Source organism: Elephas maximus, chromosome 11 (assembly GCF_024166365.1).
Source record: "Elephas maximus indicus isolate mEleMax1 chromosome 11, mEleMax1 primary haplotype, whole genome shotgun sequence".
Taxonomy (NCBI): Eukaryota; Metazoa; Chordata; class Mammalia; order Proboscidea; family Elephantidae; genus Elephas; species Elephas maximus.
In genome coordinates, this window is record NC_064829.1 from 52,648,508 (window position 1) to 52,673,158 (window position 24,651).

Sequence of the window (24,651 nt, forward strand, 5' to 3'; positions counted from 1 at the left end):
ACCTGCCTGTCAAATTTGTGAATATGAAAATCTAGCATAAAAGTGCAATCTTTTTGATATGCACGGCTTTTTAAAAATAACATTTCCATGAGGCACTAAAGCTTTAATATCTACAACATTCCTAAAAAGGGAAAAAACATACATATACCACAGAGCTCAGAACCTGCTATCAATTCTATTCACAGTGGCAGAATGGCTCTAATAGCAAACACATTTATGAGTCATAAATTACCATTTATAAATGCAGTGTTTAGTGTTCGTTTCAATGGACGACATATGGTCGCAACATTTCCAAATAGCTTGAACTGATAAATAGGCCACTGAAGTGGTTCAATTTGTTAAAATGCTAACACATTAACTCCTGCAGAAGCCAGGCTGCAGGTTTGCATCTAAAATGCTGAGCATTGACTTTGAGACTGCAAGACGCTACCTTTGGAAACTGGGCTGGGATTTATGAAGTAGGCCTCGAAGTCTATTTTTCATCATGATTTATATGAGTCCACCCAAAGAGACTTAGCGACCCATCAAGAAGAGTCCTACTCATTTGCTTTCATGTTTCAAAATGAGACTGCCCCCAATACCAACAATGTCCTACTCTTTTTGTTGAACTACTGCTGAGCGATCCAGTTGACATAACTGGGGGCCAAGATGTTTCCAGATATTTTAGTACAAATTATGGGAATTCTTTACCCCTTCCGAGAGAAAAGAAAAAAACCAGCAGAGAGATGTCTGACTTACAGTTAGCACATCTGTATTAAAAATGAATTTTGAAAGGAAGAGCTGGTGCTTGGCAAAATTTTAGAGACAAAAACATTATTTTAGCCTCGCCTTTCCATCATAACATTTTTCTCTCCCAACCTCTGCCACTTGTCAGATGCCACTGAGTTGGTTCCCAATTCATGGCGACTCCATGTGCAATGGAACCAAACACTACCTGTTCCTGCACACACATCCCCATGTTTGGTTGTGGATCAGATCATTGTAATCCATAGGATTTTCAGCGGCTGATTTTCAGAAGTAAATCATCAGGCTTTTCTTCCTGTCCATTTTTGTCTAGAAGCTCAGCTGAAACCTGTCAGCATCTGTCATGGATTGAATTGTGTCCCCCCAAAATATCTGTCAACTTGGCTAGTCTATGATTCCCAGTATTGTATGATTGTCTACCATTTTGTCATCTGATGTGATTTCCCTATTGGTTGTAAATCCTATCACTATGATGTTAATGAAATGGATTAGCGACAGTTATATTGATGAGATCTACAAGATTAGATAGTGTCTTAAGCCAGTCTCTTTTGAGATATAAAAGAGAGGAGTAAGCACAGAGACAGGAGGACCTCATACCACCAAGAAAACAGCACCAAGAGCAAAGCATGTCCTTAAGACCTGGGGTTCCTGCCCAGAGAAGCTCCTAGACCAAGGGAAGATTGATGACAAGGACCTTCCTCAAAAGCCAACAGTGAGAGAAAGACTACTCCTGGAGCTGGTACCCTGAATTTGGACTTCTAACCTATTAGACTGGGAGAGAATAAACTTCTGTCTGTTGAAGCCATCCACCTGAAGTATTTCTGTCACGGCAGCACTAGATGACTACGACAGCATCATAGCAATACAAGTCTCTCTCAGTTAACCTCCCATTTCCTCTCAAGGTATCTGAACTCCAGCTATTCCTCTGTATCTTCTAAATTTTCTTGTCAGAAAGCCTCTGATCTATCCTATAGCACCCAGAGCATTCCCCCATTATAATTATTACATTCTCCTGCGATTGCCTGTTTTTTCCTTCTGTAGCCCATCCTTCCTGAGGGCAGGAACCATGTTTCTCATATTTTCATTCTGTTGTAGAGAGATTGCATGATGCAATGTTTAAACAAAAAGACTCAAGTGCCAAACTGTTTAGATTTGAATTCCAGCTCCAGTTAAAAAAAAACTAAAACCAACAAACAAAAAACAATTGCTGAAGAAACTAGTCTATAGGATAAATAGTCTATACGAACCACAGCCTCATCTAGCCTGAGACCAGAAGAACTAGATGGTGCCCAGCTACTACTACTGATCCTTCTAATTAGGACCACAGCAGATGACGCCTGATAGAATAGGATAAAAATTCCTAAAAACAAACAAACAAAAACAGAGTTACTAAACCGAAGGACTCCCTGAGACTATTGTCCTGAGATATTTGTCAGACCTTGAACTGAAACTAACCCCTGAGGTCACTTTGTGCTAAACAACAGATTGGCTCACAAAATAATGCATATCATCTGTAAGTGCTGTGGTCCTTTAAAAAATCACCTAAATGAGAGCAAACGGTCCACAATTACTTTAAAACAAAGATGAGAATGTAAGGGGGCTGGGGAACTAGATTAATGGAACAACCAGAATGAAAATAATGAGAATGTTCACACATTGTGAAGAATATAACCAATGTCACTAAAAAATTTGTATAGAAAGTATTGAATAGGAACCTAAATTGCTATACAAACCTTCATTGAAAATACAATAAAACACTATTAAAAAAAAAAAAAAAAGAAACAGTTGACATTGAGTACACTCTGACTCATGGCAACCCTATGTCTGTCAGAGTAGAACTGTGGTCCATAGGGTTTTCAGTGGCTAGTTTTTCAGAAGTAGATCCCGAGGGCTTTCTTTCTAGTGCCTCTAGGTATATTCAAACCTCCAATCTTTTGGTTAATAGCTGAGCACATTAACCATTTGCATCACCTAGTGACTCTCCATATTTTTGGGCAAGCCATTTAACTACTCTCTGCCTGGACTTTTAGCCTCCTAAACTGTGAGAGAATAAATTTCCCTTTGTTAAAGCCATCCACTTGTGGTATTTGTTATAGCAGCAGTAGATAACCAAGACACCTCCCTAGGGAGAAGACTTATAATGTCATTTTTCTCTCTTGTAAAAGGAAGCGTCTTGTTCTCTGATGAAGAGATTATATGCATGTTATGAGAAACATTTGTAGAAAGAAGGGCTTTCCCATATTGCCAGGAAGATATTTCCTATCTTCCTTTCTAACTCTGAGACTCTGCTTTGGCCTGAAAATTTGAAGAGATCCAATTCCTCATGGCCCAGTATTCTCTTCTGTCCAATCCAAAGTCAAAATTGCTCATAATGGCCTACTCTTGTAGAAAGAAATCACTTCGTATTTTCAGATTTCATCAGGTGGACAGATGTGGTTGCTCTCAGCTGTGACTGATAGAAGTACAAAAATAGTAGTTGAAGACAGGGGTCTGCAAAGTCATAGGAACAGAGTCCATGTATGAAAGATCACAAGTTGGCTGTGTCAAAACCCCAGGGCAATAATTCAGAGCACAGGTGGCTGGGGGCAGACTGGTCAGGAGAAATATGACCCTGGAAATAGAGCATGGCTGGAAGAATCAGAATGAGGTTCAGGTTCAGGTTCAGGTTCTAGTCTACCAGATGGGGCAAACTGAGCTTCAGATTATTCCATAAATTCGCTGTGGAATCCCAGAAAATGGAGAGTCCTGAAGATTTTTTACTGACTCTAACGAGGCCTCAGAATTCTAAGCAGGATGTTTTACTCATAATGGTTTTTTGGTCATTATTCCATTGGACTTCTGGTCACACCCATGGTACTTCATTTCAATCTGGGAGTTATTAGTGAGAATCATTAGGATTCATTTCCTTTCCCCGAACCTCTTAGGGGAATAGACATAGGGTGTGTAGCTGTCTAAGCTGTGCCAGAGCACTTTTACAAGTATGTGGTACATGGTTATGCTCTGTTTCTTGTCTAGCTGCTGCTGGTAATTTTTTTCCCATAATTTTTATTCTTTGTACTTTTTGTGGTTCATTTTACAAGATATTGAGTGGGGGGAGTTGTGACTCTTCAGTCTGCCCCCTTAATCAGAAGCATTTCGCTTATTAACCTGTCTTTCGAGCTTGAGTCTTTCTCTCCTTAGATCATCCTCCACTGTCCCATCTGAGGAATTCTAATATCCAAATTTAACATCACTCCTCCACTTAAAATAAAGTGATTCCCAACTGCCAATAAAAAAAAATTCAAGCACAATATTCTAGTCCCTTCATGACCTAGCTCCTTCCTATCTCTTGCCCTCTTGACTGCTTCCCTCTCACCTTTTGTCCTAGCAGTACCCACAGGTTCCCCAAGAATGTCATATTGCCACAGTCTTTTCTCTAATCTGTCACCTTTACCAGCATTCTCCTGACTCACTGTTAACTGCTAAACTCATCTTGCCTTTCAAAACCAATTTCATGTATCACTTCCTATTTAACAACCTTCCAGACAGTCTCTAGTATATATCGGCTATTAATTTAGCAAGAACTAGATAATAGTCCTGGCAAAGGCTTCTTTTCCTACTATAAACAGCTATCACTCCTGATATAAGGTAGGCCAATTAAGTACCATCACTAAAATTTTTAGCTTAAAACACAGAGAAAGCATTCTCTTTCTGTTTGTAAACCTAGACTTTATGTGCATCAAAGCAGCTGACAGCAATACTTCTGAAGTGTAAAACCAAAACCAAACCTGTTGCCACTGAGTTGATTCTGACTCATGACAAACCCATGTGTTTCGGAGTGGAGTGGTGCTCCGTAGGGTTTTCAGTGTCTATAATCTTATGAATAGATCACCAGGCCTTTCTTCCACGGGGCTACTGGGTTTATTTGAACCATAACCTTTCAGTTAGTAGCAGAGTGCAAACTGTTTGCACCACCCAAGGACCTTACTGGAGAGAAGAAGAAGCCAAGTTGGGAACAAAAATTTGACATGCTGAGTAAAACAGAAAATATTTGGAGAAAAAGAGACAGACAAAGAGACCCCTTGAGAGAAATCTGAAAGATATCAGTCTCTAGTGGGAGCTTCCTATAGGGCAGCTGACCCCTATTCTTCTTGCTGTTTGGTTTCATAGGCTAATAAATAAGCTTTGCACATAGGCTATGTAGATTGAAGTTTCTATCACTTGCCACCCAATTGACTGCCTTCGGTTACTTCTCTGATGATGTACCTATACCCTCCCAATATCACCATGACCAGATCCTTATTCTATGTTTTCTTCCCCAAGGCCAAGAACACTGATGAGTTTCAAAAATAATTATAGTTTCATACCCTTAAAATTATATTGTTTCTTCCTAATTTATAAAAATAATCTATGCTCAAATAGTTTTGTTCAGTTCGTGAAATGTATCTTTACTATGTACAACTCTGAGGCTAAGCATTGAGCATCTAAAGGTACATAAGGCTTGATTCTTAATCAATTTTATAGCCCAGGGAGAGCAGAGAGAGATCAAAACAATAATTTCAATGCAATATGCAAAGTGATAAGATGGGTGATGTGATTAAAAAAAGAAAAAGGCATTTGACAACAATTGGAGATGGTTTCTTGGAAAAGATATTGCCTCTGCTTATCATGGAAACATTCGGAAAACTGAAAACTTAAAAGTTATGAATAAAAAAATCACCAATAATTCCACAACTTAGTACAATGACGCCATTACGATTAACAATTTTGGTGTTCCAGGTTACACACAGCACAAATACACACACATATACACACATACACATACATATATGCATGCACAGTATAAACAATATTATTTCATTATGATGACATAATAGGAATTTATTATAATTGAATCATTCTGCTGTTGCACATTTCCATTGTTTGAATATTTATTCTTTTATAAATAATGCTAGCACTAAATATTTTATTTCACACATAATTTCTTCATTTCTAATTACCTACTTAACACAGATTTATAGAAGTAGTCTTATTGAGTCACTAGCCAGGCTAATTTACTGTTTAAGTGGCAAAAGATACTGGTAAATTTTAAGCCTAAGCTTTTAAGTAACTGAGGTCCATACATTTTAAATGCCTTGTCTAAGGACACTGGGCTATATTTTTACTTCCATGGTAGCACTTCCTCTTATTTCACCTCTGCTCTTAACCACTGCCCTATGCTCAGCAACCTTTCTTGTTTTGCTGATTGTAAGAACTTGGTGCTGCTGTGCCTGGGTGATTAGTAATGATAGCATAAAGAGTCATTCACACCCTACCATTTATAGGAGCTGCCACTGGGCCTCTTGTATTTTGCCTCCTTGGTTAATAATATTTTATCTCAATTAAAAATGTCCCGATTATCACCATGGTCTCATGCCATATTGGTACAGGAAAACTTTTTAGCTACCCCAGTAATCACACAATGGAAGGTACTATTTCTCTCACATTTGTACATAGTTAGACTCGGTTCTGATGAAACCTCACCTTTATTTTGTGTCACAAATTAATTAGCTCACAGAGGGATTGTGGATAGATATTTTCCAGACAAATTTTTAGATTTTCACTTGGAAAAAAATGCAGAAATTAAAAAGGGCAGCATAACCTCTCATTGTGAACAAAAGCCAAGTGTCCTCTGAAGAGAAAACCAAATCATCTATTAAATGAACTATGAATTTTTGGCAACAAAATGAACTTAATCTTTCCTTGGTTTTCCAGGAAATATATTCTGGTAAAAAACATTAAACACAGAAATAAAGAGTATCCTCAGCATCCAACATACTCAAGAGAGATGCCTGTGTTTATCATTCCTCTCCTATGCCCATTGCCTGAGGCAGTGGAAGGATTTTCCTGCTCTTCTTTTGCCTTATCTCTTCCAATTTTATAGTTTTGCCCTCAGTAGACTTCAGGGCCCACTGTCATGAATACAAATACTTCTGCTATATTAGGACTGTAAACCACAGGTTACCAGTCCCCCATCTCTCCCCTGCCCCAGTGAAATACATCTCAAGTGAAGCTATCCAGTAAAGCATCCTGCTATAATAGTAAAAAAGCAGCCTGGGTTCCAACTATTAACAGTTTTTTTTTTTCTCTTAACATCGAAGTAGGTTAATGAAGGGCAGATTTGAAATAGAGGTTAGTTCAATTTTTAATCTATAAACTAAGAGGAAGTCTCATTTCTGGATAGCTGGATTAAAGGAAGAAATTTGTTACTTTGGAATCATGGCTTTTTTTCCTCTGTCTTTGTGAATTCTTGATTATTTAATCACCAATTGTTGCAGGTGTACTACAGAACTTAGCAGAGGAAGAGAAGTGAGAAAGAGATCCTAGATGAAGGAGGAGATACCAAAAGAATAAAACCTATGGCTTCTGTTCCTCTGATTTAGTCTTTCCAAACATTTTTTGAATCTCCTTAGTCCCATCAACTATTTATTTATTCAACAAATATATATCAATGTCCCAAAGATACAATGCAATGCACTAAGCCTTGGGAACATATTATTTAAAAGACATTTAATCATTACAACTCCTAAAGGAGATTGGATCCTGGGAAGGGACAAATGTTAATAATCAACCACAATAGTCACATATTTATTTTATCATTACCCTGTAATTAAGAGTAAAATAAAAACCAAAACCAAACTCATTGTTGTCAAATTGATTCCAACTCATAGCGACCCTTTAGGACAGAGCAGAACTGTTCCATAGGATTTCCAAGGAGTGCTGGTGGATTCAAACTGCTGATTAGCAGCCAAACTCTTAACCGATGATAGCTGCAATGGAAGTGTATAATAGAAATCTAGAACTGATTGGGGAAAATTTACTTGAAAAGTTGGTTTGGGAATGAGCATTGAAGGATGTATACCTAAATGAGGAGTATCACAGCCAAAGGGGATAGCATTGCATAGATCCTAAGAGTAAGAAAAATTGACATATTCAAAGAACCAAAAGAATATCAATATGGCAGGGAAAAGGGAAATAGCGCTTAGACTTGAGTCTGTAAGGTGGACAGTAGACACATCCCATGTATACTACAGATACATTTTTCTTAGAACAATGGAAAGCCATTGAAGAAATTTAAGCAAGTAGGTAACATAATAACATTTCCTTAAAATATCATTCTAATTACTGTGTGAATAGCAAATTGGAGACAAATATGATTCATTAAGAAAAGCTAAAACTTGAGAGATGATGGTAACTTACACCAGGATGATGACACGAGAATTGATAAAAGTAGATAGATTTGAGAGATATTTAGGAACATGTATGTTTCACGACACAAGAAGGCTGAGGGAGAAATAAATATCAAGAGTAACTCCTGAGTTACTAGCACAATTGAGGGGATGGAGGTAGTGTTTGTTGAGTCTAGTAGTCAGGATTTGGACTACACATGACAGAAACCCTAAAGAGAATAAGAAAAAAGGATAGAGTTAGGAAGTTCACTGGCCTAAATAAATAAAATCTACAAAGAACAGAGGTATAACTAGTTTTACAATTGACTAGAACACAATATTACAACTCAGACATCTTTCGTTTTAACTCATCACTGATTCTCTCAAACTGTTGATTTGATTTTTCTTATTGGGTAGATGGGCTTTCTCCACACCATAAGACTCAGCTACAGACATCTCTTTATTTACAAACCAGACAGGCAATAGGACTTCTCTTTGCTACCTTTAATTTGGAATAGCTTGGCAAAGGATTCTGATTATCTTTGCTCACTGCATGTGTCCCCTTCCTGCGGCTACTGGTGGGAAATGGTCACCCAAGAAAGGGCGATGACAAACAAGATACTGGATGAACTAATGTGAGCCTGAAAGGTACCACAGTTTGTGTTAGCCACACTGAGTTAGTGAGTATTCAAGAAAGATCAAGTTAGAGAGTTGAAGGAAGGAGAGTGCAGTGCTACTGATTACTGATTGATTACTTTTGTGTGGCCTTTCTGGCCATGGTCTTGTAACTTCTACCCAGGTCATTGGGCAGGACTGTGTGATAGGGTAATCCCAGAGGATTGGTCAGTTTTGCCTTAAAAGAGAGCCAATTCCAAAGCAGAGGAGAGGAGTCCACCACCACCATCAAGAAAGGAGAGACCTGGTAGCAGAGGCTTGGCAGTAGGAGGCCGCATAGTGGGCTTCCTAGCCCATGAAGAGAGAAAGCTAAGTGCCTTTGGGCAGAGTTGTTCCTGAGCCTGAATTGTAACTATTACTTCCATAATAAACCACATAATTGTGACTATGGTCTGTGAGGTCTGTGTGGTCATTGCAATGAATTAGGGAATCCAGCAGAGAAGTAGAGAGTGCTGTGAGAGGGATGGTTGGTGTCAGAATTAGTAAAGATGGCACAGAGAGAAGGCATGTCTGACCTCCAGCTCATAGGAATCAGCCTTGGGCTGTTGATCTTGGTTCTCCTTCCCCCTTGTGAAGTTAGAGGAGGTCAGACATTGTCCCTAAAACGTTTTTACAATGAGTCCTGGAAATGCTGAATTGGAAGTGTGGAGTAGATAGATTATCAGGTCCATAGCTCAAAGTTGAAATCTGGACTATAGATAATAACGTTGGAGCGATATGCATTGAGGTAATATTTGAGATTGAGCAACTGAGGTAACATTTAAGATTAACCTTGAGGTAACATTTAAACCAGCAGGCCAAAGAGACTGAGAAGCAGGGACCAGAAGATTATCAGGAAAGCTCTGAACCAAAGGAAGAATATGTTTTTCCAAAAGCAATTATGTTTTAAACAAGTGAATACTGCTCAAAGATCATATAAAGTAATAATGCCTAAAAACTGCCAGTTGAATTTAGTTAGATGGATGGCATTGCTGGCCACAGTGAGTGCCATTTTGGAGGAGTGGTTGTCCTGAGGAAGCCTGACTGGAAAATGGAGACAGTAAGAGTAAAAAACTTTGCCAGGAGATGACTATGAAATGGAGCATAGAGAATGGACCTAATTGAAGCAGAATTGGGATCAGAGAGTTTTTTCTTCAGATGTTTGTAGTATACGTGGGTATTTATGTGTATGTTGAAGACAGGACAGATGGCCATGATTAAATGCTAAAGGCTGTGTGTATTTGTAAAAGTTTACATTAAGAATACCAGTAGGAAGGAGTACAATACAAAAAAACTGGAAGATACAGGAGAAAGCATAAAAAGAAGAGAAATAATTTTCCTATAGATATTTTGTACATATAATTTTCCTACAGATATTTTTCTTTAAATAAACTTTGTTAGTACCACAAAGTTTGACATTTAAATGCTGTTTCATTTATTTTTCTTTGGTCAGCTGCGTATATCTAATGTTTTTTTTTTTTTTTTTTTCCAGCTCAGGTTCTGTATCTATTAATTTCCAAAGTCTACTAGAGTACTTAAAGGAGCCCTGGTGGTACAATAGTTCAGTGCTCAGCTGCTAACCGAAAGGTCAGCAGTTCGAATCCACCAGCCAGCCACTCTTCCAGTCACTCAGCAGGAGAAAGATGTGGCAGTCTGCTTCGGTAAAGATTTACAGCTTAGAAACCCTATGGGGCAGTTCTACTCTGTCCTATGAGTTGCTATGAGTCAGAATTGACTCAATGGCAACGGATTTGGTTTTTGGTTTATCAGAGTGCTTAACAGGGCAGGGCATACAGTAAACATTCTACAGCTTATATTGAACAATTTAATTCCAGTTTATATGAGAAACCAAGACATAAAGCAATTTGAGTATATTTCTATCAGTCCACTCTTCATGATTTCTCAAATAAAAGGCTGTTCACTCAAATGAAACCAGGGCTTTGAGTCAATTCGTTCCAGTTCAAAACCCTGCTGAGAATTTGCATTTCTAACAAGTGAAGAGGACTTGAAGCACTTACTAAGGAAGATCAAAGACCACAGCCTTCAGTATGGATTGCACCTCAACATAAGAAAACAAAAATCCTCACAACTGGACTAATGAGCAACATCATGATAAACGGAGAAAAGATTGAAGTTGTCAAGGATTTCATTTTACTTGGATCCACAATCAACAGCCATGGAAGCAGCAGTCAAGAAATCAAAAGACGCATTGCAGTGGGCAAATCTGCTGCAAAGGACCTCTTCAAAGTGTTGAAGAGCAAAGATGTCACCCTGAAGACTAAGGTGTGCCTGACCCAAGCCATGGTATTTTCAATCACATCATATTCATGTGAAAACTGGACAATGAATAAGGAAGACCGAAGAAGAGTTAACGCCTTTGAATTGTGGTGTTGGTGAAGAATATTGAATAGACCATGGACTGCCAAAAGAACGAACAAGTCTGTCTTGGAGGAAGTGCAGCCAGAATGCTCCTTAGAAGCAAGGATGGCAAGACTGCGTCTTACATACTTTGGACATGTTGTCAGGAGGGACCAGTCCCTGGAGAAGGACATCATGCTTGGCAGAGTACAGGGTCAGTGGAAAAGAGGAAGACTCTCAACGAGGTGGACTGACACAGTGGCTGCAACAATGAGCTCAAGAATAACAACAATTTTGAGGGTGGCTCAGGACCAGGCAGTGTTTCATTCTGTTGTGCATAGGGTCGCTATGAGTCAGAACTGACTCGACGGAAACAACAAGTTCCCAGGTGATGCTAATGCTGCTGGTTAGGGGTCAATTCTGAAAACCAGTAGTAGAGCGAAACCACCGAAACCATTGCCATTGATTCTGTTCTGACTCCTAGAGACCCTACAGGAGAGAGGAGAATTGCCCTATAGGGTTTCCAAGGTGCAGCTGGTGGATTCAAACTGCTGGCCCTTTGGTTAGCAGCAGAGCTCTTAACCACTGCACTACCAGAGCCCTAATAGCAGAACAGTGGTTCTCAAAATTATACATAAGAATCACCAGGGTGTTGTTAAAATGCAGATTCTGATTCAGTATATCTGGGGGTAGAGATGCAAATTCTCAGCAGGCGTTCGAAATGGAATGAACTGGTTTGAATCCCTGAATGAAATAATCATTTGTACCATGCACATTAAAATTGGTAAGGTGCTCTATCTGTATTTTTAAAATATCAATTACAGGAATAATTTTCACACCTTATTCTTACATATTTCCAAGCAAGAAATGATTAGTAACAGATTTATATGTGAGGATCCTTTTGATAGCAACAACTGATTGGGCATTTTAGAGATGAAAGCTGGTCTCCGGAACTATGACCCCTAAATGTTCGTAGAAAATAAATGGTCTTAAAATCTTTAGAAATTGTACCAGAAGGGAAAGACAAACCCCAGGAGACAAAGAGAGATTCAGATAGGGGTACAAGGCTTAGGGAATATAGTGAAGAATTTTGAATAAATGGTGTGTCACTAAGCCTTAGCCTATCTCTGGCACAAGCCCCTTTGTGCTAATGCTGAGACTGAGACAGGGGCTGTCACAACATGTGTCAGGGAATATACATATACATACATACATACACTCAACACTGCTGGAATTTTACCTCCATAATCTAGGTCACAATGAAATAGTATTTTTGGATTGATAGTACTATGAAACAATAGTAGAAAAAAGATATCTATCATCAGTGACTACAGCAGAAATTGTAGAATGAAAAGAACTATCCATTTAGATGGCCAAAGGATAATGATGGCAGAAGGGGCAGTGGATCATTACCTACTCTACCTTTTGACATCTTGAGAAGACAGAAAAAAAAAATACCATTAACAAATAGGGCATTAAAAGCCATTGCTGTCCAGTCAATTCCAACTCACAGCAATCCTATAGGAGAGAATAAAACACTGCCACATCTGTCTTCTGTGGAATGGCTGGTTGGTTTGAATTGCCAACCCTTCAGTTAGCAGTGAAGCACTTAACCACTGTGTCACTGCTCTTTAGTTAAATCACAGTGAAAAAATTTGAAACGTACAGCTACTAATGATTAAAGATCCTCGAATGTGCCTTAAAGTTTTCTCAGTCCTACTCTATACTCCCTATTTCCTCCCAATACTCACTCAACTTGAATATTAGGCTACAGAAAGTCTATAAAACGGCACCACAGTTGTACTTCTCTAGAATTCACCATCTTTTTCCAGTGCTATACATACAAGCCATTGGCTTTCTATTGCTCTTGCCATTAGAGTTTGGCCATCTTCATCTGCTTTGTACTCATCTGAGTTTGGAAATCAAAGTCTGTAATCAAGGAAAACCCAGAACTTTCATAAGATACTAAATAATGCATAATAAAGCCCCCAAAAGAAGTTTGTCCGTGATCTTCAGCAGCTGCCTTAGATTCCCAAAGTGCTCAGAATCTAGAAGGTAGAACACTGTTTTTCTTTAGATGACAAGGACATCTCAACCCCATGCCAAATCTGCTTGTACTCTTGTGAATTCCTAATCTTTCCTTCTGGCAGCCAGAGGTGGCTACAACTATGCCTATTTTGAAACATTTAAGAAAAGAAAAATTCTATATATTCATTTCTAAGGTAAATATCAGCTGAAGTGAGAGATATGAAGGAAGATAGGTCATTGCAGGGTGGAAAAAAAAAGGATGCATGAACACAAATGATAAATACTAAGAAAAAATACTTTCACTGGCACTCAAATTTTATATGAGAAGAGAATGCAGAGTAAACGCAAAGCCTAAAGAAGAGTGGTAGTGACCAGTAAAACCTTTGAATAACTTGTAAATAAAAATTCTGACCACTTACATGTTGGGAAGGAAACACACAATAAAGGGTGTATCAGTCCAAATTCAACCTGAGTAGCAGACCCACTAGAATGATTGGAATAAGGAACTTCTTATAGGGATTTGACCTTACTCAACTTTTGACTGTGAGAACTGGTAAAGGAGAAATTGTTTCTCCCACTTTTTCTGAGTCTGCTCTAAGCCTGAAACCATAAAGCAAGCAGTTGGGAAGGAAAGATGCATGTGAAGTAGGGGAGAGAAGGGACAACTAGAATCTATGCCTATTTCTTATCAGAACCCATGTTGGGCTTTCCTCTTCTCTAAATCTCCAAACTCATTCATTTTCTTGGAAACCTTCAGGGAAAGCTGTCACTGTCATGGTAGAACAATACTCACACCTGGCCCAGAATGTGCAGAAGCTGAAAGAAGACACCTTATAGCTGCTAGAGGGGGTAGGACCCTACTGATGCTCTCACCAGCCAGGTGAACCAACAGAGCTGCAAAAACATGTGGAAGCAACAACCTACACCTACTGCCAAAGAATAAGCATGGTTCTCCTCAATTCCACTCATGTCAAGCAACTTTTCTTATGGTCAGCCTTAATCAGAGGCATGTAGGGAAGGGAATTCTGGGAAGAAAAGTTCAGCTTAACCAAGCTGATATATTACAAAGAAGGTGTGGATATCTTGAATAAATTTTTCAGGTCTATCGCTTGATTCTTATTGAAAAACAGAATCAGCTCTTCCTTGCTGGTATACATATATCATTTGCTCAAAGGATGCCTGCAGGCTTCAGGTACCCTTGCCTTGACCTCCTCCATCTGAATGAAGCCCTGATGAGCTGTGGCTAAGTGGAAGAAACAAGGAGTTTAGAAAAGTCAGACCTTTCAGGGAGACAGACAATTACTTCTTTATTTTCATAGATCTAATCAGAATCACAATTCTTGAAAATCATCAGCTATTTTTTCTTAAGTTTTGACATCTTGGTATTATAAAGTATTTACCAAACTCAACCTTTTTTTTCTAGAGCTATTTAGCTGTGTTTAATTTCACATTCATTCTTTCATGACAGATATTCCAGGAACATTTAAATAGGTGTGCAGGAAGGCACTAACATGTGGAGTTAATCTAAATAATAGAAACAGGGAAACATTGAGACGGTTACTCTTACCTAGTTTTTTTCTGTTGCCTGAAATTCCTGGTGACTTCTTTTTTTTCCTAAGAATATTTCGCTTTCTAAAACTTCATATTAAAATATGAATGGGGTAATACAGTAAGTCAGTGACATTTTAGTAGGAATTAGCTCATCATATGGCTTTTTTCAACTACGGGAAAACAAAGCAGGAACTAAGAGAAAACTAGCCATCTGTGATGGGAACAGGCAGAAGAATCAGACATAATTATATTTGAGATAAATTTCACCAACTTCAGAGTTTGTCTATAAAAGCATTATGTCAACAGTGACAATTCCTGTCCAAACACTTAATAAAAAAAGAGTTCCAGCATACTACATCCAGTAATAAGAGCCAACACTTCGTGTGTATGCAATGCATGCCTGGCACTGTTCAAGGGCTTTACTTGGAGTCACTCAGGTAAAGCTTATACCAACCCTATGACAGGGGTACCATAATTACCCCCATCTTATAGATGATACGACTGAATCACAGAGTTGTTAAGTAACTTTCCCAGGCCAACATATGTAGCAGGACTCAGAGCCGGACACTATGAATCAGACAAATAGGATTTTGATAAGAAATTCTTTAATTTGGCAAAATTTAGTATTCAAGCAAAAAAGCTCACACAATAACCATCAAAAGGGTGGGGGAGCCTTCTCAGTCAAGTGAAACGTCTAGGGGCAAAGAGAAAAGGATTTTCATAAAAATAAGATGTAAAACTAGAAAATATTGCATTGTATTCAAATATGAAGAGAATGGAGAAGAAAGGGTCTTTTAAATGAGGACTGAAGGTGAAAGGATACCATTGGATACAAAGGCAACAAGTACATGAAGCCCAGCTCCATGTATTCAACCTACTGTTTCCCAGTTGAAATGTTCTCTGTCTCTCTACTTTCCAACTCTGCTGCTTATGTCAAAGTACAGTTTGCCAGTATGGGCAAAACCCCACCAACAATTTACTGGTGATGTTAACCAAGCCAAGGAACAGCAATGCTCCTAGTTAGAAAAGGAAGATTCATGACTAGGTATAGAGTGGCAGACACTGCTACTTAATTACCCAGCATCTGACCACCCTTCTCCCTGATGAACAGAACCCCACTTTTGTTCAGGTCTATAATACACCCAGCACTAGGTGAGATAACTTTTTCCCCAGATGCCTTGGTTGATAGGCATAGCCAAATGACACAATTATGGTCAATGAGACACGAACAGATGTCTGCTGGGTGTTATGGAAATTTTCTTACTTTGTTGAAAGAAAAAAAATAAAATAAAATAAAAGCATCTCCATCTGGCCTTGCCACTTCTCCCTTTTACTCTCTTAAAGCAGATGTTATGTCTGGAGTGGAAGCAGCCATCTTGTGACAGTGAAGCAAGAAATATGAAAAATAATTGGCAAAAAATAAAACAAAGACCTCACATTGCTGACTGAACTGTTGAATATCCCAATCAATTTCAGGAATATTTCAGATTTCTTTTTAAAGGAGGAAAAAAATGACCTCCTTTTATTTGCAGGAAGATCCAAACTCTTATGCAGTGCTGGAAGGAATGCAAAAATGGTATAACCATTTTGGAAAACAATATGGTGCTTCCTTGAAAAGCTAGAAATAGAAATAGCATATGATCCAGCAATCTCACTCCTTAGGGTTATATCCTAGAGAAATAAGAGCCATCATACAAATAGATATATGTATACCTATGTTCATTGCAGCAATATTCACAATAGCAAAAAGATGGAAACAACCTCCATGCCTATCAATAGATGAATAGATAAACAAACTATGGTACATACACATGATGGAATACTACGCAATGATAAAAAACAATGATAAATCTGAAAAATACCTTATAACATGGATGAATCTGGAAAGCATTACGCTGAGTGAAATAAGTCAATCAAAAAAGGACAAATACTGTATGAGACCACCACTTATAAAAACTCAAGAAGAAGTTTACACACAGAAAGAAACAATCTTTGATGGCTATGAAGAAGGGAAGGGGTGGTGAGGAAAAAAAAAAACACTAACTAGACAGTAGGTAAATGGTAACTTTGGTGTTTTTACCCTTCACCAAAGTTGGTGAAGGGTAAGACAGTACAAAGTTCTAGGGAAGTCAGCACAACTTGACCAAGGCAAAGTCATAGAAGCTTCACAGACACATCCAAATACCCTGAGGGGCCGAGTTACTGGGCTGAGGTCTGGAGTCCATGGTCTCAGGGGATGTCTAGATCAAATGGCATAATATAGTTTATAAAGAAAATGTTCTACATCTGACTGTGGTGAGTAGCATCTGGGGTCTCAAAAGCCTGAGAGTGGCCATCTAAGCTACATCTACTGGTCCCATCCCAGCTGCAGCAAAGGAGAATTAAGAAAACCAAAGACACAAGGGAAAGATTAGTCCAAAGGAGAAGTAGACCACAACTATCACAACCTCTGCCAGACTAAGTCCAGCACAACTAGATGGTGCCTGGCCACCACCACTGACTGATCTGACAGGGATCACAATAGAGCATCTCAGACAGAGAGGGAGAAAAATGTAGAACAAAATTCAAATTCACACACACACACATATACACACAAGACCAGACTTATTGGTCTGACAGAGACTGGAGATGGCTCCTGGACACGCTTTTTTTTGTGTGTGTGTGCTTTAGGTGAAAGTTTACAGCTCAAGTTAATTTCTCATCCAAAAATTTATACACATATTGTTATGTGACCCTAGCTGCAATCCCTATAATGTGACAGCACATTCCCCCTTTCCACCCCAGGTTTCCCGTGCCCATTCAATCAGCTCCTATCCCTTTCTGCTTTCTCATTCCGCCTCCAGACAGGAGCTGCCCATTTAGTCTCCTGTATCCACTTGAACTAAGAAGCACACCCTTCACGAGTATTATTTTATGTTTTATAGCCCAGTCTAACCTTGGTCTGAATAGTTGGCTTCTAGAATGGTTTTAGAATGGGAACTCCAGAACACTTAATTGTGCTCATGGGGAACCTTTACATAGATCAAGAGGCAGTTGTTCGGACAGAACAAGGGGATACTGATTGGTTTAAAGTCAGGAAAGATGTGCGTCAGGGTTGTATCCTTTCACCATACCTATTCAATCTGTATGCTGAGCAAATAATCTGAGAAGCTGGACTATATGAAGAAGAACGGGGCATCAGGATCGGAAGGAGACGAATTAACACATTAACACGCAGATGACACAACCTTGCTTGCTGAAAATGAAAAGGACTTGAAGCACTTACTAATGAAGATCAAAGACCACAGCCTTCAGTATGGATTGCACCTCAAAATAAGGAAAACAAAAATTCTCACAACTGGACCAATGAACAACATCATGATAAACGGAGAAAAGATTGAAGTTAAGGATTTCATTTTACTTGGATCCACAATCAACAGCCACGGAAGCAGCAGTGAAGAAATCAAACATTGCACTGAATAAATCTGCTACAAAAGACCTCCTTAAAGCACGCTGGAAAGCAAAGATGTTACCTTGAAGACTAAGGTGCGCCTGACCCAATCCATGGTATTTTCAATTGCATCATATGCATGTGAAAGCTAGACAATGAATAAGGAAGACCGAAGAAGAATTGACACCTTTGAATTGTGGTGTTGGCAAAGAATATTGAATATACCATGGACTGCCAAAAGAACAAACAAATATGTCTTGGAAGAAGTACAACCAGAATGCTCCTTAGAAGCAAAGATGGCGAGACTGCATCTTACATACTTTGGACATGTTGTCAGGAGGGATCAGTCCCTGGAGAAGGACATAATGCTTGGCAGAGTACAGGGTCAGCGGAAAAGAGGAAGACCCTCAATGAGGTGGATTGACACAGTGGCTGCAACAATGAGCTCAAGCCTAATAATGATTGTAAGGATGGTGCAGGATCGGGCAGTATTTCACTCTGTTGTGCATAGGGTCGCTATGAGTTGGAACCAACTCTACAGCACCTAACAACAACAACAACAACAGAATTGTTTTAGTTCTGGATTAACAGAGAGTCCAGGGACTATATCTTCTGGGGTTCCTCTCGTCTCAATCAGACCATTAAGTCTGGTCTTTGTATGTGAATTTGAGCTCTGCACCCCACTTTTCTCCTTCTCTGTCAGGTACTCTCTGTTGTGTTTCCTGTCAGGGTCATCATTGGTGGCAGCCAGGCACCATCTAGTTCTTCTGGTCTCAGGCTGATGGAGTCTCTGGTTTATGTGGCCCATCTGTTTCTTGGGCTAATATTTTCCTTGTGTCTTTGAAGCCTTTAATTCTCCTTTGCTCCAGGTGGGTTGGGACCAACTGATGCATCCTAGATGGCTGCTTGCTAGCTTATAAGATCCCAGCTATCACTCACCAAAGTGGGATGCAGAACATTTTCTTAATAAATTTTATTATGCCAATTGACCTAGATGTCCCCCAAAACCATGGTTCCCATACCCCCACCCCTGATACTCTGTCCCTAAAAGTGTTTGGTTGTGTTCATGAAACTTCTTAGCTTCTAGTTTAGTCCAGTTGTGTTGACTTCCCCTGTATTGTGTGTTGTCCTTCCCTTCACCTAAGATAATTCTTAGCTATTACCTAGTTAGTGAATTTTCCTCTCCCTCCCTAACCACCCTCATAACCATCAAAGAATGCTTTCTTCTGTGTTTAAACCTTTTCTTAAGTTCTCATAATAATGGTCTCATACAATATTTGTCCTTTTGCGACCAATTTCACTCAGCATAATGGCTTCCAGATTCACCCATGTTGTGAGATATTTCAAGGATTCATTATTGTTCTCTATCATTGCATAGTATATAGTATTCCATTGTGTGAATATACCATAATTTATTTATCCATTCATTTGGTGATGAGTACTTACATTGCTTCCATCTTTTCACTACTGTGAACAGTGCTGCAATGAACATTGGTGTGCATATGACTATTCATGTGATAATTCTTATTTCTCCAGCATATATTCCGAGGAGTGGGATTGCTGGATCATATGGTAGTTCTATTTCTAGCTTTTTAAGGAAGTGCCAAGTCGATTTCCAAAGTGGTTTTACCATTTTACATTCCCGTTAGCAGTGTATAATTGTTCCAGTCTTTCCACAACCTCTCTAACATAATTTTGTGTTTTTTGGATTAATGCCAGCCTTGCTGGGGTGAGATGGTATCTCATTGTAGTTTTGATTTGCATTTCTCTAATGGCTAATGATCATGAGCATTTCCTCATATATCTGTTAATCTCCTGAATGTCTTCTTTAGCGAAGTGTCTGTTCATATCCTTTGCCCATTTTTTAATTGAGTTATTGTCTTTTTGCTGTTGACTTTTTGCAGTATCATGTAGATTTTGGAGATCAGACACTGATCAGAAATGTCATAGCCAAAAACTTTTTCCCAGTCTGTAGGTAGTCTTTTTACTCTTTCAGTGAAGTCTTTGGATGAGTATAAGTGTTTGACTTTTAGGAGCTCCCTGATATCTAGTGTTTCTTCTGGTGTTTGTACATTGTTAGTAATGTTTTATATAATGTTTATGACATGTATTAGGGCTTCTAGCATTGTCTCTATTTTTTCTTCCATAATCTTATTGTTTTAGATTTTATATTTAAGTCTTTGACCTATTTTGAGTTAGTTTTTGTGCATGGTGTGAGGTATGGGTCTTGTTTCATGTTTTTGCAGAAGGATATCCAGTTATGCCAGCATCATTTGTTAAAGAGGCTGTCTTTTCCCCAATTAATGGACTTTGGGACTCTGTCAAATATCAGCTGCTCACAGGTGGATGAATTTATGTCTGGATTCTCAATTCTGTTCCGTTGGTCTACTATGTATACGTTGTTGTACCAGTACCAGGCTGTTTTGACTACCGTGGAGGTATAATATGTTCTAAAATCAGGTAGTGTGAGGCCTTCTACTTTGTTCTTCTTCAGTTATGTTTTATTTATCTGGGGTCTGTTCCCTTTCCATATAAAGCTGGTGATTTGTTCTCTCCATCTCATTAAAAAATGTTGTTGGAATTTGGATTGGAATTGCATTGGCTCTATGGATCGCTTTGGGTAGAACAGACATTTTCACAATGATGAGTCTTTCTATCCATGAGCAAAGTATGTTTTTCCACTTATGTAGGACTCTTTCGGTTTCTTGCAGTAGTGTCTTATAGTTTTCTTTGTATAGGTCTTTTACGTCTTTGGTCAAATTTATTCCTAAGTATTTTATCTTCTTGAGGGCTACTGTAAATGATAGTGATTTGGTGATTTCCTCTTCGAAGCTCTCTTTGATGGTGTAGAGGAATCTGATTGATTTTTGTGTATATATCTTGTATCCTGATACTTTGCTGAAATCTTCTCTTTGTTCCAGTAGTTTTCTTGTAGATTCTTTGGGGTTTTCTGAGTATAAAATGATGTTATCTGCAAACAGGGATATTTTTACTCCTTCCTTACCAATCTGATGTCCTTTATTTCTTTTTCTTGACTAATAGCTCTGGCTAGAACCTCCAGCACAATATTGAATAAGAATGGTGATAAAAGGCATCCTTGTGTGGTTCCCATTCCCAAAGGGAATGTTTTCAGAATCTTTTCATTTAGGATGGTGCTGGTTGTTGGTTTTGCATACATTCCCTTTATTATGTTGAGGAATTTCCCTTCTATTCCTATTTTGCTGAAATCTTTTTATCATGAGTGGGTGTTGGACTTGTCAAATGCCTTTTCTGCATCAATTGATAAGATCATGTGGTTCTTATCTTTTGTTTTATGTACATGATGGATTACATTGATTGTTTCTCTAATGTTGAAGCATGCCTACATACTTGGAATGAATCCCACTTGGTCATGGAGAATTATTTTTTTTTTGATATGTTGCTGAATTCTATTGGCTAGAATTTTTTTTTTTTTTTGAGGATTTTTGCATCTATGTTCATGAGGGATATTGGTCTGTAATTTTTTTTGTGGTTTCTTTACCTGGTTTTGGTACCAGGATTATGCTGGATTCATAGAATGAGTTCAGGAGTATCCCATCCTTTTCATGCTCTGAAATGCCTTTAGTCGTAGTGACATTAACTCTTTTCTGAAAGTTTGGTAGAATTCTCCAGTAAAGCTGTCGGGGCCAGGACTTTTTTGGGGGGAGTTTTTCAATTACCTCTTCAATCTCTTCTTTTGTTACAGTTTCTTTAGTTGTTCTACCTCTGTTTGTATTAGTTTAGGTAGGTAGTGTGTTTCTAGAAATTTGTCCATTTCCTCTAGGTTTTCAAATTTGTTGGAGTACAATTTTTCATAGTATTCTGTTATGATTCTTTTAATTTCAGTTGGGTCTGTTGTGATCTCACCCATCTCATTTCTTAGTTGGGTTATTTGCTTCTTCTCCTGTTTTTCTTTTGTCAGTTTGGCCAGTGATTTATCAGTTTTGTTGATCTTTTCAGAGAATCAACTTTTGGTCTTGTTAACCCTTTCCGTTGTTTTTCTATTCTGTATTTCATTTATTTCTGCTCTAATTTTTACTATTTCCTTTCTTCTGATGCCCATGGGCTTTCTTTTGCTACTCTGCATTTGAATTGTAGGGTTAATGTTTTGATTTTGGTTCTTCTTTTTGGATGTGTGCATTTATCGCTATAAATTGACCTCTGAGCACTGCTTTTGCTGTCTCCCAATGGTTCTTGTAGGATGTGTTTTCATTCTCATTTGATTCTGTGAATTTCTTTATTCTGTCCTGTATTTCTTTTATAACCCAGTAGTTCTTGATCAAGGTGTTGATCAGTTTCCATGCATATGATTTTCTTTCTTACTTTTTCTTTTTTATTGATTTCTACTTTTATGGCTTTATGGTCAGAAAGGAAACCCTGGTGGTATAGTGGTTAAGTGCTACGGCTGCTAACTAAAGCCTCAGCAGTTCAAATCCACCAGGTGCTCCTTGGAAACTCTATGGGGCAGTTCTATTCTGTCCTATAGGGTCTCTATGAGTCAGAATCGACGTGACAGCACTGGGTGGGTTATGGTCAGAAAAGATGCTTTTTAATATTTTGATGTTTTGGATTCTGTTAAGGCTTTTTTTGTGGCCTAATATGTGGTCTATTATGGAGCATGTTCCATGTGCATTGGAAAATAAAGTATACTTGGCCACTGTCAGGTGGAGTGTTCTGTATATGTCTATGAGAACAAGTTGGTGGATTGTAACATTTAGATCTTTGGTGACTTTATTGAACTTCTTTCTGGGTGTTCTGTCCTTCACCAAAAATGTTGTGTTGAAGTCTCTTACTATTACTGTGGAGTTGTCTATTTCTCTTTTCAATGCTGCTAGAGTTTATGTATTTTCGAGCCCTGTCATTGGGTGTATAAATATTTATTACGGTTATTTCCTCCAGGTTATTGATCCTTTAATCATCATATAGTGTCCTTCTTTATCCTTTGTGGTGGATTTTACTTTAAAGTCTATTTTGTCAGGGATTAATATTACAAATTCTACTTCTTTTTTGTTTGTTGTTTAATATATTTTCTTCCCTCCTTTGAGCTTTAATTTGTTTGTGTCTTTGAGTCTAAAGTGTGTCTCTTTTTTTTTTATAGACAGTGTTTTTGTTTTTGTTTTTAAATCTTTTCAGCCACTCTGTATCTTTATTGGTGCACTTAGTTCATTTACATTCAGTGTACTTATTGATAGGTATGAGTTTAGTGTTGTCATTTTGACGGGGTTTGTGTGTGTGTGTTTGTTGTTGACAGTTTCTTTGTTCCACTTAATTATCTGTGCAGGGTCATTTTTCCTTATGTATTTTCTTTTCATCTTTTTCATCGCTATTGATTTTGCATTTGCTGAGCTTTTATGTTTTTCTTGGTTTTTATTTTGATGTGTAGGATTGTTAGTTTCTTTTGTGGTTACCTCAATATTTACCTGTATTTTTCTAAGTTTAAACCAATCTTTTATTTCTTGATATCACCTTGACTTTCTCTCCACATGAAAGTTCTATGACTACATTATTTAGTCCCTCTTTTTTTGTTTTAATGTTGTCACCTTTTATATATTGATGTCTCTGTTTCTCTATTTTCGGTGTTTTAACTTTGATTTATATTGTGACTTCCCTATCTGGGTTGTTATCTGGTTGTTCTATCCTGTGTTCTCATCTTGGGTTGTTATCTTATGTTACTGATTTTCTAACCAGAGGACTCCCTTTAGTATTTCTTGTAATTCTGGTTTGGTTTTTACAAATTCCCTTAACTTCTGTTTACCTGGAAATGCCCTAATTTTGCCATCATATTAGACAGACAGTTTTGCTAGATACATCATTCTTAGCTGGCAATTTTTTTTTCCTTCAAGGCTTTATATATGTCATACCATTGTCTTCTTGGCTGCGTGGTTTCTGTTGAGTAGTCAGAGCTTTGTCTTATTTACTCTTCTTTGTAGATGACTTTTCATTTATCTCTAGCAACTCTTAAAATTCTTAATCTTTGGTTTTGGCAAGTTTGATTATAATGTCTTGGTGACTTTCTTTTGGGGTCTACCTTGTGTAAGGTTTGATGATCTTCTTCAATAGATATCTTGTCATCTTTCATGATATCAGTGAAGTTTTCTGCCAGCAAATTTTCAACAACTTTCCCTGTATTTTCTGTTATTTCCTACCCCCCCCCCCCATTCAGGTACTCCATCACTCGTAGGCTATTCCTCTTGATGGAGCCTTACATAATTCTTAGGGTTTCTTAATTTTTAAAAAATATTTTATCTGGTTTTTCCTCAAATAATTTGATGTGAAGTGCCTTATCTTCAATCTTACTAATTCTGACTTTCATTGCCTCAATTCTGCTTTCATGACTTTCCATTGAGCTACCTAATTCTGAAATTTTATTGTTAATCTTTTGGATTTCAGTTTGCTGTCTCCCTAGGGATTCTTGCAGCCTGTTAAATTTGTCATTATGGTCTTGTATAACCTTCTTAAGTTCCTCTATTGCTTTGTCTGTGTGTTCCTTGCCTCATTCTGTATTTTGCCTGATCTCCTTCCTGCTCTCTTGAAGAGCTCTGTGTATTAGTTTTTTGAATTCTAACTCTGGTAATTCCAAGACCTTATCTTTCTCTGGGAGTTTTCCTGGTTGTTTTGGTTGCTTGCTGAAGCCATCATGGTCTGCCTCTTTATGTGATTTCATATTGACAATTGTCTCTG